Raw genomic sequence first — 10,485 nt, 5'->3', positions numbered from 1 at the left:
TGTTTGTACGAAGGAGGTTTTGGAAAAAGGGGGAGAGGTTCTCAAGATTTCTAAGCAAAGCTGTGTAAAGGATACAATGTTTATCTCTGTAAGCAGCCCACATTACCTTAGGCTATGGAGATTGAGAGTCTTTGCTATTGTCTTATGTATAAGTGTTATGCTGCTGTTAATAGGAGTATTAACCACGAGGGACAAACACACAGGCGAGGGAGGAAGTTCCAGGAACAAAAGAGTAGTAGGACAAGAGGCGGATAAATGTTTAAGGGAGACGAGGAGCCAGGTACACATCAGACACGATAGAAATCATGGTACAACATATCAGTTTGATTTATGCGAAGTAATTGATTGTGGCAAAGATATAGGGAGCTGGAGGGAGTATGATGTATACCTTTGTTTTTATGCCATTTACTATGACCCATGCCCGTCGTGGGATAATGTATTAACATGGACTGGGGTACAATGGACCCCCAAGAGGTCGTCACCCTTGGATAATAGATGGAACATTCGAGACCATGTGAGCCTGACAAAGGGGCAACTTGATCATTTTTCAGAGTTAAAAAATCCACTTTTGTTAACTCTGACAAAATTTGATATTAATCCTAGTCCAAAGGAGGTACAGAGTTACTGTGAGAGTGATGACAGAAGCTTTTATCTTGTAATAGGTGTAGATCAATCTGGAGTGGATAATATGGGATTATTAAAGGTAACCTTAGTGGACCCTCCTATGAGCCAGCCACAAACTGAAAGCACAAGTATGGAGGTAGAACCAAGTTCAGGAGTTGTGGTAATAGACCACAACAACCTTACGAGAAGGGAGATTATTAAATTAGCTACCGGGTATGGGGACAAGAACTTATGGCTGGACTGGATGACAGCGACTGCAACCTCAATGAATATGAGTAATTGCGTCGCGTGTTCTTCGGCAAGGCCAACCCTATTTACTACCCCGGCCCCATTGTTCCCTAACATAGACCCAATCGGATTTCACTGTATGATGGCCCTCACTATGCAAGCAAACCCTCCAAATTATACCACATTAAGTGCTATTTTCCCACCTGTAAAGAATTCTGTGTTGCCTCCAGTGTTTACACCAAGAGCCAACAATTACACTTGTTTTGCTCGAAAGTCAAATATTGCCTTGGGAGACATGCCCACTGACTGGTGTCAGGACACAATTAATGTAACTGGCTGGCAGAACGCTAGCACAATGGTTTGGGCCAGAGCTGATCTTTTTTGGTACTGTGGAGATAGAACACTGCATGTTAGTCTACCTCCAGATTGGTCTGGAACCTGTGCAATGGTTAGGTTAGGGGTACCCTTATTCCTTTTGGGAGAACGACGACAGGGAATAAATCTGTATACACAAATTCGTAGGGATTTGTTTGATGTCACATCTGGCTCAACCACTTACATAGATGCAATAGGTGTTCCCCGTGGTGTACCTGATGAATATAAATTAGCAGACCAGATAGCAGCAGGGTTTGAGAATCTCCCAATTATCGGGGTTTTATTCCCAGTTACGCCGAATAAAAACGTTGACCGAATTAATTATGTACATTACAATGTACTTAGGCTCGCCAATAGAACTAGAGATGCGGTGGCGGGACTTTCTGAACAATTGGCAGCAACCTTATTGATGACAGTTCAAAATAGAATGGCCTTAGATATGTTGTTAGCAGAAAAGGGGGGAGTGTGCTCTATGTTTGGAGATCAATGTTGTACGTTCATCCCCAACAATACGGCACCTGATGGTTCGGTCACCAGAGCCTTGGAAGGACTAAGAATTTTGTCTGAAGAAATGCATGAACACTCGGGTATTTACAATCCTCTAGGAGGACTGTTCGATTCATGGTTTGGGAAATGGAAAGGATTAATTGCCTCTGTGTTTATGTCCCTCGGAGGTATGATTATTGTGTTAGTGTTGTGCGGATGTTGTTGTATTCCCTGTATTAGATCTTTGTTAAACAGGGTAATTATTACAGCAATTGAAGGGAAGGCTCCCCCGCCTTACCAGATGTCACAGATGGAGACGGAAACCATGGCTTTAGCAAGGAGGGAGGACTATGCATCAGAGAGCGAATATGATGTATAGAACTGGTTGGTTGGTCTCATTTTCATGAGACCAAAAGGGGGACTTGTAAATATATTCCTTACTTTAAAAACAGAAGGCTGGCTGTGACTCTGGATGGATTCAGCACTCAAAACCCTGTGGTGACTCTGTAACCCAAGCAGGGGGCGTGGCCACGTGACGCCCCCGTCTCGCGCCCCGGAAGAGTGCGGGGCGGTCACGTGACGTCCCCGTCTCGCGCCCCGGAAGAGGGCGGGCGGTCACGTGACATCCCCGTCTCGCGCCCCGGAAGAGGGCGGGCGGTCACGTGACGTCCCGTTTCGCGCCTCGGAAGTGGGTCGAGGAGGTCACGTGATGCTCCATTTCGCGGGCAAAAGAAGGTCACGTGGGGTCGGACAGCTAGGAATGCGAGGAGGCGGGGAATGGAGTCAGACTAACACCCAATCAAAAGATAATTCTACCTCAGTGTTTATATGACGTTTTTTATTGTATAAAAGACTGGGGCAGGGACAAAACGAGGTCTTACTTTTTGAACTGATACACTTTGTAGTTTGTCAGGGACAAAGAGGTTTAGACCCAGAGCTCTGAATGCTTTGTCCACTTACTGTGTAAAATAAATTAAGAGTGAGAGACCGAATATCTTCTCCTATTGCTTCATTTAAAAGAACACGCAGGACTTGGCTCACACATAGAAGAAAGTAAGTTTGTAGATTGAACCAAAGTCCAACAAACCCTATCTTCTGTTTTACAATGTTAAAGTGCCAAACAAATGTAATTTGTGGTTAGGACATCCCCGCCCTCACAGGACCAGGTGACAAAAACAGCAATTAAACTTTCAGTTCATGCTTTCTCCAACAGTGATTCAAAGTTACGACCTTATCATTGTCGAATGCGCTCACTGTCCTATTATTATTTCGCAGTAAATTCCGGGAAATGCGTGTCTTTCATGAAGTTTCTTGCCCTCACAACAATTTCTATCTTAGTAACTTCATTCTGGAAGAACACGCGATTTAAAAAGTCATACATTGCATATCTTGACAAAAGAATTTGACAAACCAACTCTGTGTTTTCACTTACATGGTCTTCACAGTGCATCCAAAGGCTGCATTGCTTTTAACACGACTTTCCAAGTCAATACAGGTACAGTAGTGTTTTGCAAACACCGACACACTGGAGGGAGCCCTGCATGCAAAGACATTTCCTAGGGATCCACCGCAGGTGTTGACAAAAAGCGACGCCATAACCCAACAAATACTGATTCATCCCCACGAATGCAAATTCCGACAAAGTATGCAAATACTGGCAACTTCTGCAAATTCTGAAGCACTCCCAGGAACTGTCTGCAAATACTGGCAATTTCTGCAAATACTGATGCCTTGCAGGAAACTTCTGCACTTCCGGAGACTCTTTGAATACTGACACCTCTGCAAATATTGCACTGATAAACTTCCAGGGACCTCGACAAACTACTGGTGAGTGACCCATTGCAAACTTGGCTGGGAACCTTTGCACTACCTTTCCAAAGACAGCTCTGCAAAAAACAAAAATGATGTGATATATAAAAATGAAAAAAAAAACAAAAGCAGTTTAGAATGCAGCAAAAGAAACGTGCGAGCCAAAAATTGCAGAAAGTACAGAAATATTGATACCTCCTTACAAAAAAACCCTTTCTAAGCCTTAGATTACTTCCAGTGTGGAAACAGGCCCTTCGGCCCAACAAGTCCACACCCTCCGAAGAGCAACCCACCCAGATCCATTCCTCGAAATTTATCCCTTCACCCTACGGGCAATTTAGCATGGCGAATTCACCTGATCTGCACATTTTTGGACTGTGGCAGGAAAGCCACGCAGACACAGGGAGAATGTGCAAACTCCACACAGACAGTTGCCTGAGGTGGGAATTGAACCGGGTCACTGGGCTGTGAGGCTGCAGTGCTAACTGCTGTGCCACTGTGCTACCCTTAATCAGCTCAATATGAAAACCTGGTTTGGGAGAATAACACCGTGCTAAATAATACTAGTGTCTCTGCCGTGAATGATAGTTTGGAGAACTGACGTTACCAACATCTGGATAAAAATAAACAAAAAAACGTGGATGCTGTCAATCAAACAAAAACAGAAATTACTGAAAAAGTTCAGCAGGTCTGGCAGAAAGAAATTAGAGTTAACATTTCAGGTTGAGTGTTCTGAGGAAGGATCATTCGATCCGAAATGTTAACTCTGATTTCTCTCGACAGATGCTGCCAGACCTGCTGAGCGTTTCCAGTAATTTGTGTTTGTTTGTGTACCAACATCTGAATGCTGGTTTAACAAAACAAACGATGAAAAGGACAGTCAACACCCAGCTAACTACAAATAAATGCTGAAACACCTCTTCAACAATGCTACAGTAACATTAAAACGGAATGTGAGACAGCTTGACTCTGCTTGTCCACATTGGATCTTTTTGGAAAATTTCAATTACGGTTCATATGTGAAGCCAAAATCATTTGACATGTGGGCATAACTGGCAAAGACTTAGGATAGGATATTATATTCCACTGTGAACAGGAATAGAGGCAGACACTGAAAATAACAGCACTGGGTTTCCGCCCACAGGACAAAAATGTGCAATTAGCTGGATTGGCCATGATAATTGCCCTGGAGTATAGGCTAGGTGGATTGGCCATGGGATATGCAGAGTTACAGGGGTAGGTTCTGGGTGGGATGCTCTTCAGAGGGTTGGCATGGGCTCAACGGTCTGCTTCCACATTACAGGGATTCTATGGCCAGCAAAATGGTTTCTTATTGTCATTCCTAAGCAGTCATCCAGCTGGATTGGGGTGTCTTATGAGGTGATCGTATTGAAACACAAAACTGAGTGTTGCTGCCGAAAATATGTTTGCTCTTGCGGGAGGGATGAGATCAAGGGAACACCATCTAAAAATATGGGACTGCCCATTTAAGGTAGACATGAGAATTCTCTCACAGGGCAGTGAGTATTTGGAACTTTCTTCTGAGGTGGTGCAGGTAGGTCACTGAATATTTTTAAGGCAAAGATAAATAGATTCTTAGTGAATTAGGGAGTAGCCATGAATGTGGTGGTTCAGCCACAAACAGATCAGCCATGATTTTATCAAATGTGACAATAGATTCAATTAGGAAAATGTCCTATTTTTATTCCCAATTTGTTTGCATAAGAACCTTCCTGTTCCTGCTGTTACGTTCACACCCAGATGTCCTTGATGTCACAAGGAATTAAGGGCTACGGGGAGAATGCGGGTAAGTGGAGTTGAGATGCCCATCAGCCATGATTGAATGGCGGAGTGGACTCGATGGGCCGAATGGCCTTACTTCCGCTCCTATGTCTTATGGTCTTATGGAAAAGGAGTGCATGTTGCCCATCAATGTTCTCAATGCCCTTAGAAAGAGGTGGGCACTGCAAGGGATACAAAGCTTTATTTCCCTCACCAACTCCATTTTGATTTAGTCCCCTTCCTCTCTCCCTAACCTCCCCCTCATTTTTTGACATTAGCATTGCCATTAACAGGCTTTGCTTGTAAATATTCAGTTGACCACATGGGTATTTTCCTGTGGTGTATAAAAAATACATATAATAAAGTCTATTGACAACAGTGTCTACATTTTTCTTTCTCACCACAAAGAAACAAAAAGTAACCACAGATGATTTGGAGAAAAAAATCCTGCCTGTTTCCATGGTTATGTTTGTATCTGGTGTCCTTGGAGAAGGAGCATTCATCAATGCTCTTGCAGCCTTCAGAGTTTGGTATCAAAGGGAGGGATACAGTGTGTTATTTCCCCTTCCAACTCCATTTTGATTTAATCCCTTCCTGCTCTCCCTTCCTCCTGCCCCTCATTTGTGATGGTTTGCACTATCTATGGTGGGATTTGCTTATACCTACACAGTTGGATACGAGTGATTTTACTGGTGGTGGTGATTAATTTAAAAAAAAACAAAAGTCACAGTGGTTTGGTGGTGGCAAGGCAATAACTCTTCTGGGTAGAAAGAAAAAAAGACCTGCTTGTATGGTTTGCATTTCTCATAACAGTCTTTGCAGGTATTAACCAATTGGCTGCATAGGTGTTTTACTGGTGGTGGTTAATAGTTAAAAACAGAAAAAAGTCACTGATTTGCTGGTTAAAAAAAATTCAATTGTGTGTGATAACTCTCAGATATATTAAAGACAACCTGCCTGTCTCTTTTTGCAACTTTGCATCTAAATTATTAATTGCAAAACATGGGTGACTTACTGGTGGTGATTAAAAGATAAAAAAAAACCACAGGTGATTTGGCAATGGGAAAAACATTCAACCGTATCCAAGAGAAAAGAACTTGCTGATCCTCTGAGCCAGGAAGATTTTGTTCAAAGTCCCACCTGCTCCAGAAGTGCAAATTAAAATCACTGGACAGTTTGATTAGAAAAACATAAAAACCAACTTGCCCGATCTGCTAATAAGTCCAATTGGCTAATTTGAGAGCTTGCAGAGTGCCAGTCTGAGATATTGATAAGGACCAAGAGCAGTTCAGATGCAAACAGGTAAATTGGGCAGATTATCATAGCTGTCCTAAAAAATTAAACAGGCCCCTTGAAAGGAAAGATGGCACAGATGGGCACCCAGTCCTTGGTACAAGTTATAAGATGCTTTCAGTATGTTCTTGCAAAGTGGAAAGGCTTGTGCCCAAGGATGTGGCAATTCTGCCAGACACAATTGGAAAGTCATCTTAGCACAGAGAAGGCAGTATTTGGTAATAGAAACACATCTGTCAGAGTTTGAGTCCAATGGCAATGAGAAATATGCTCAAACATGGCAGGGGTAATAGAAAGCGACAGAGACAATATCCTCTGTATAGCATCTGTTGACAATGTTGGAGAACTAATGCTGCTGGAGGATGTGCTTAGCCAGATGGTCACTGAAATTAGTGCCTTCATCGTGGAAGACATTAAGCCTTGCAGCACTGCTCTCCACACCCTGTCAGCAGCTGCGATAGGGTTCAGCTTAGAGACAAGGAATAGGTCTATCAGGACAGAGATGAGGAGAAATTCCCTTACCCCGAGAATGGAGAGCCTGTGGAATTCTCTCCCACAGAAAACTGTCGAGGCTAAATTATTGGAGACTTGCATTAAAAAGATATATCGCTCTAAGGACTAAAGGAATCAAAGGATATGGGAAGAAAGTGGGAACAGGATACTGAGATGGATGATTAGCCATGATCACAATAAACAGTGGAGCACGCTCAAAGGGCTAAATGACCTACTCCTATATTAAGCAGTAATGAGACAGGAGAGAATATTGAGACTGGTACAGAAGAGAGCAAGTTAAAATCAACAGGAGAGGCAAGGGCATGGCAGGAAATGGGGAAAGACTGGAGAATTAAACTGCATTCATTTCAATGTAAGAAATTTGACAGATAAGGTGGATGAACTCAGGCCATGGATGTGGATGTGAATGTGGAACTTGGATATCATAGCTATTACAGAAACATGGCCGGGGGTGGGGGGGGGTGAGGGGGTGGGCGGGGTTAGAACTGGCAGCTCAATGTTCCAGGGTACAGATGCAATAGGAAGAAAGGGAGACAAGAGAGGATTTTTGATTTGGGATAACATCACAGCAGAACTGTGGATATTCCTGAGGGATTGTCCAGAAGGGGTGATCACATTGAAGGCATTGTACTATAGGCCCTCTAGTGGCCAGCAGGAAATTGGGGAGCAAATATGTACAGAGATCAAAGATAGCTGTAAGAATAATGGTAACAATAGGGGATTTTCACTTTCCAAACAGGGATTGCCATAGTGTTAAGGGCTTTGGGGGTGGAGGGATTTATTACATGTATTCAGGAAAATTTTCTCAATCAATATGTAGATGGCTATAGCAGAGAACTTGACCTCTTCTTGGGAAATAAAGCAGGGCAAGTGACTGAGGTATTAGTTGGGGGAGCATTTTGGGACCAGTGACCATAATTCTATGTTTTAAAATAGTTATGGAAAAAGATAGGCCTGGTCACATGCTAAAGTTCTTCATTGGGGCAAGGCCAATTTTGATGGAATTAGACAGGAACTTTCAAAAATTGATTGGGGGAGGGTGTTCACAGGTAAATTAATGTCTGGGAAGTAAGAGGCTTTCAAAAGCCAGTTAACAAGAGTTCAGGACCAGCAATGTTCCTGTTAGCGTGAACGGCAAGGCTGGCAAGAGTAGGAAACACTGGCTGATGAGAGATATTGAGGCTCTGGTCATGAAAAAAAAGAGGCATATGTCAGACACAGACAGCTAGGATCAAGTTAATCCCTTGAGGAGTATAGGGAGAGTAGCATTACACTTAGGGGGAAATCAGTAGGGCAAAAAGGGGACATGAGATTCCTTTATCCTATCTGCCAAAGCTGAGTCCAAAAGATTCTATAAGTACATTAAAGGCAAAAGAGTAACTAAGAAGAAAATAGGGCTACTTAAATATCAACAAGGCTGTCTGTGTGCAGAAACAAAGGTAATGGGTAATATCCTAAATGAATATTTTGCATCAGTATTTACTGTGGAGGAAGACATGAAAGCTAGGGAATTGGAGGAAATAAATAGTGATGTCTTGAAAAGAGTCCACATTACAGAAGTGGAGGTGCTGGAGGTCCTCAAACACGAAGTTAGACAAATCCCCAAGACCTGAGCAAGGGTATCCCAATGCATTGAGAGAAGCTAGGGAAGAAATTGCATGACCCTTCACAGATATTTTTATATCGACAGCCTCAGGTGAGATGCCAGAAGACTGGAGGGTGGCTATTATAAAAGAAAGGCAAGGAAAAGCCAGAGAACTACAGACCATTGAGCCCTGAAGCCTGGAACATCTTTGCTTCTGCCTCCTTTCTAAGATCAGTTAAAAGCCTTGTTAGAATTTGTCGCCATTGTGGATATCCCCAAGTACAGGACATCATTGACTGCACTACCTACACATCAAGACACTGAGTGACTGTCACTGAAATTCTCAATAGAAAGGGCTTCCATTCACTCAATGTTGGATGGTCTCTGATCAGAACAAGGGCTTCCTGCATGATTGCACTCTTTTCCCTCACATTTGTCATAATCCTCTCATTAATCACTAACCCACAGCGTCATCACTACTGTACATGCCATCCCTAGTCGGACAGGACTAACCGCCAAGTGTAGCTGCCCACAGCTACCTCTGCATCCTGCATCTTCCTTTGCTTATTGTGTTCATCATCCAGTAACACCCAATCTAAATGCACGAGGAGGCATGTTATGTGCAATGGTGGTGGCTGCACATGAGATAGGAAAGTACCTGTTTTAATGTATTGCGTATTAGTATTTGCTAGGTGCAGGTACAGTAATGCATCTCCTCCACTCCATGCAGTTTTTGAACTCATGGGACCAGGAGAACAACCTTTCAGAGCAGCAGAATCTCTGCAGCAGAGATCTCAACATGCTATTAGATGGGTCAGAGTACACACCACAACCTCCATCTCTCCACTGCAATTTCAATTTACCCTCTTCCCCCAGGGGAAGCTAGCTTGTCTTCCCCAACTTCATGGGCTGCTATCCCGTCAAACTCCATTGCTCCTTACTCAATGATAGCAACCATGTGTATAATGACATCCCCCTTCTCAGGTCTCTGCCTTTCCTCTGGCATCATGTCCTTTTATCTTTAGAGGACAGAGATGGAGGATTGCTGTCTCGATGGCTAATGCCAGCACTCAAAAAAAAATGAAAAGGAACATCCTGGTTCTGATCCGTGCTGCGTGAAGAACATGGGAAGCCATGGGAACATATTCCTCTACTGTTCAGGAGCAGCACGTAGCCTCAAGCATCTCAGCTGGAGGGTGAATACACAGAGGATTCTCAGGACAATCTCCTGTTGCACTCATCCAAAGTTGCTTGCAATGCAACCAATTTTTCTGAACTGCACTCCATCTTCTCACATTCTCTCCCCCGTCACTGCTACCACCTTCTGGAAACTGGTCCTCCCTCCTCCACAACGAATCCCAGACCTCCACTTGTAAAACGAGGGGCTTCTCTGCTACATGTTCCAGAACATTGTCCTTCCTGTTCTACGACTACCTCAATGACTGAATCAGATAGAATAACATCTGCTATGGTCAACAGAAATTAGGTCTCACCTTTCTTCTTATCATTACAATTGATGACTGATCTGCCGACTAACCGTCCAGCCAATTTACAAACAACCTCTATGGAAAAAAAAAAATCAGGGCCTGTAAAGTGCTGGCACCCCATCCCAGGAACAGAATCGGATCCTTGGAACAGTCCTGACATCCATTTTCCAACCCTCCAAGAAAAGTCTGGACCATATAAATATGGAACATTGGGAAGAGTTTCCTATTAATTGCAATAACAATTTAATAAACGTAATAGATAGGACTCTTAAGATGAGAGTAACTGTACTGCATGAAAAGGAA

This window comes from Chiloscyllium plagiosum, unplaced genomic scaffold (genome assembly GCF_037043375.1).
Source record: "Chiloscyllium plagiosum isolate Xiang-an unplaced genomic scaffold, Cpla_swu_hap1 HiC_scaffold_28, whole genome shotgun sequence".
Lineage (NCBI taxonomy): Eukaryota > Metazoa > Chordata > Chondrichthyes > Orectolobiformes > Hemiscylliidae > Chiloscyllium > Chiloscyllium plagiosum.
Note: the sequence above shows the minus strand (reverse complement) of the source record.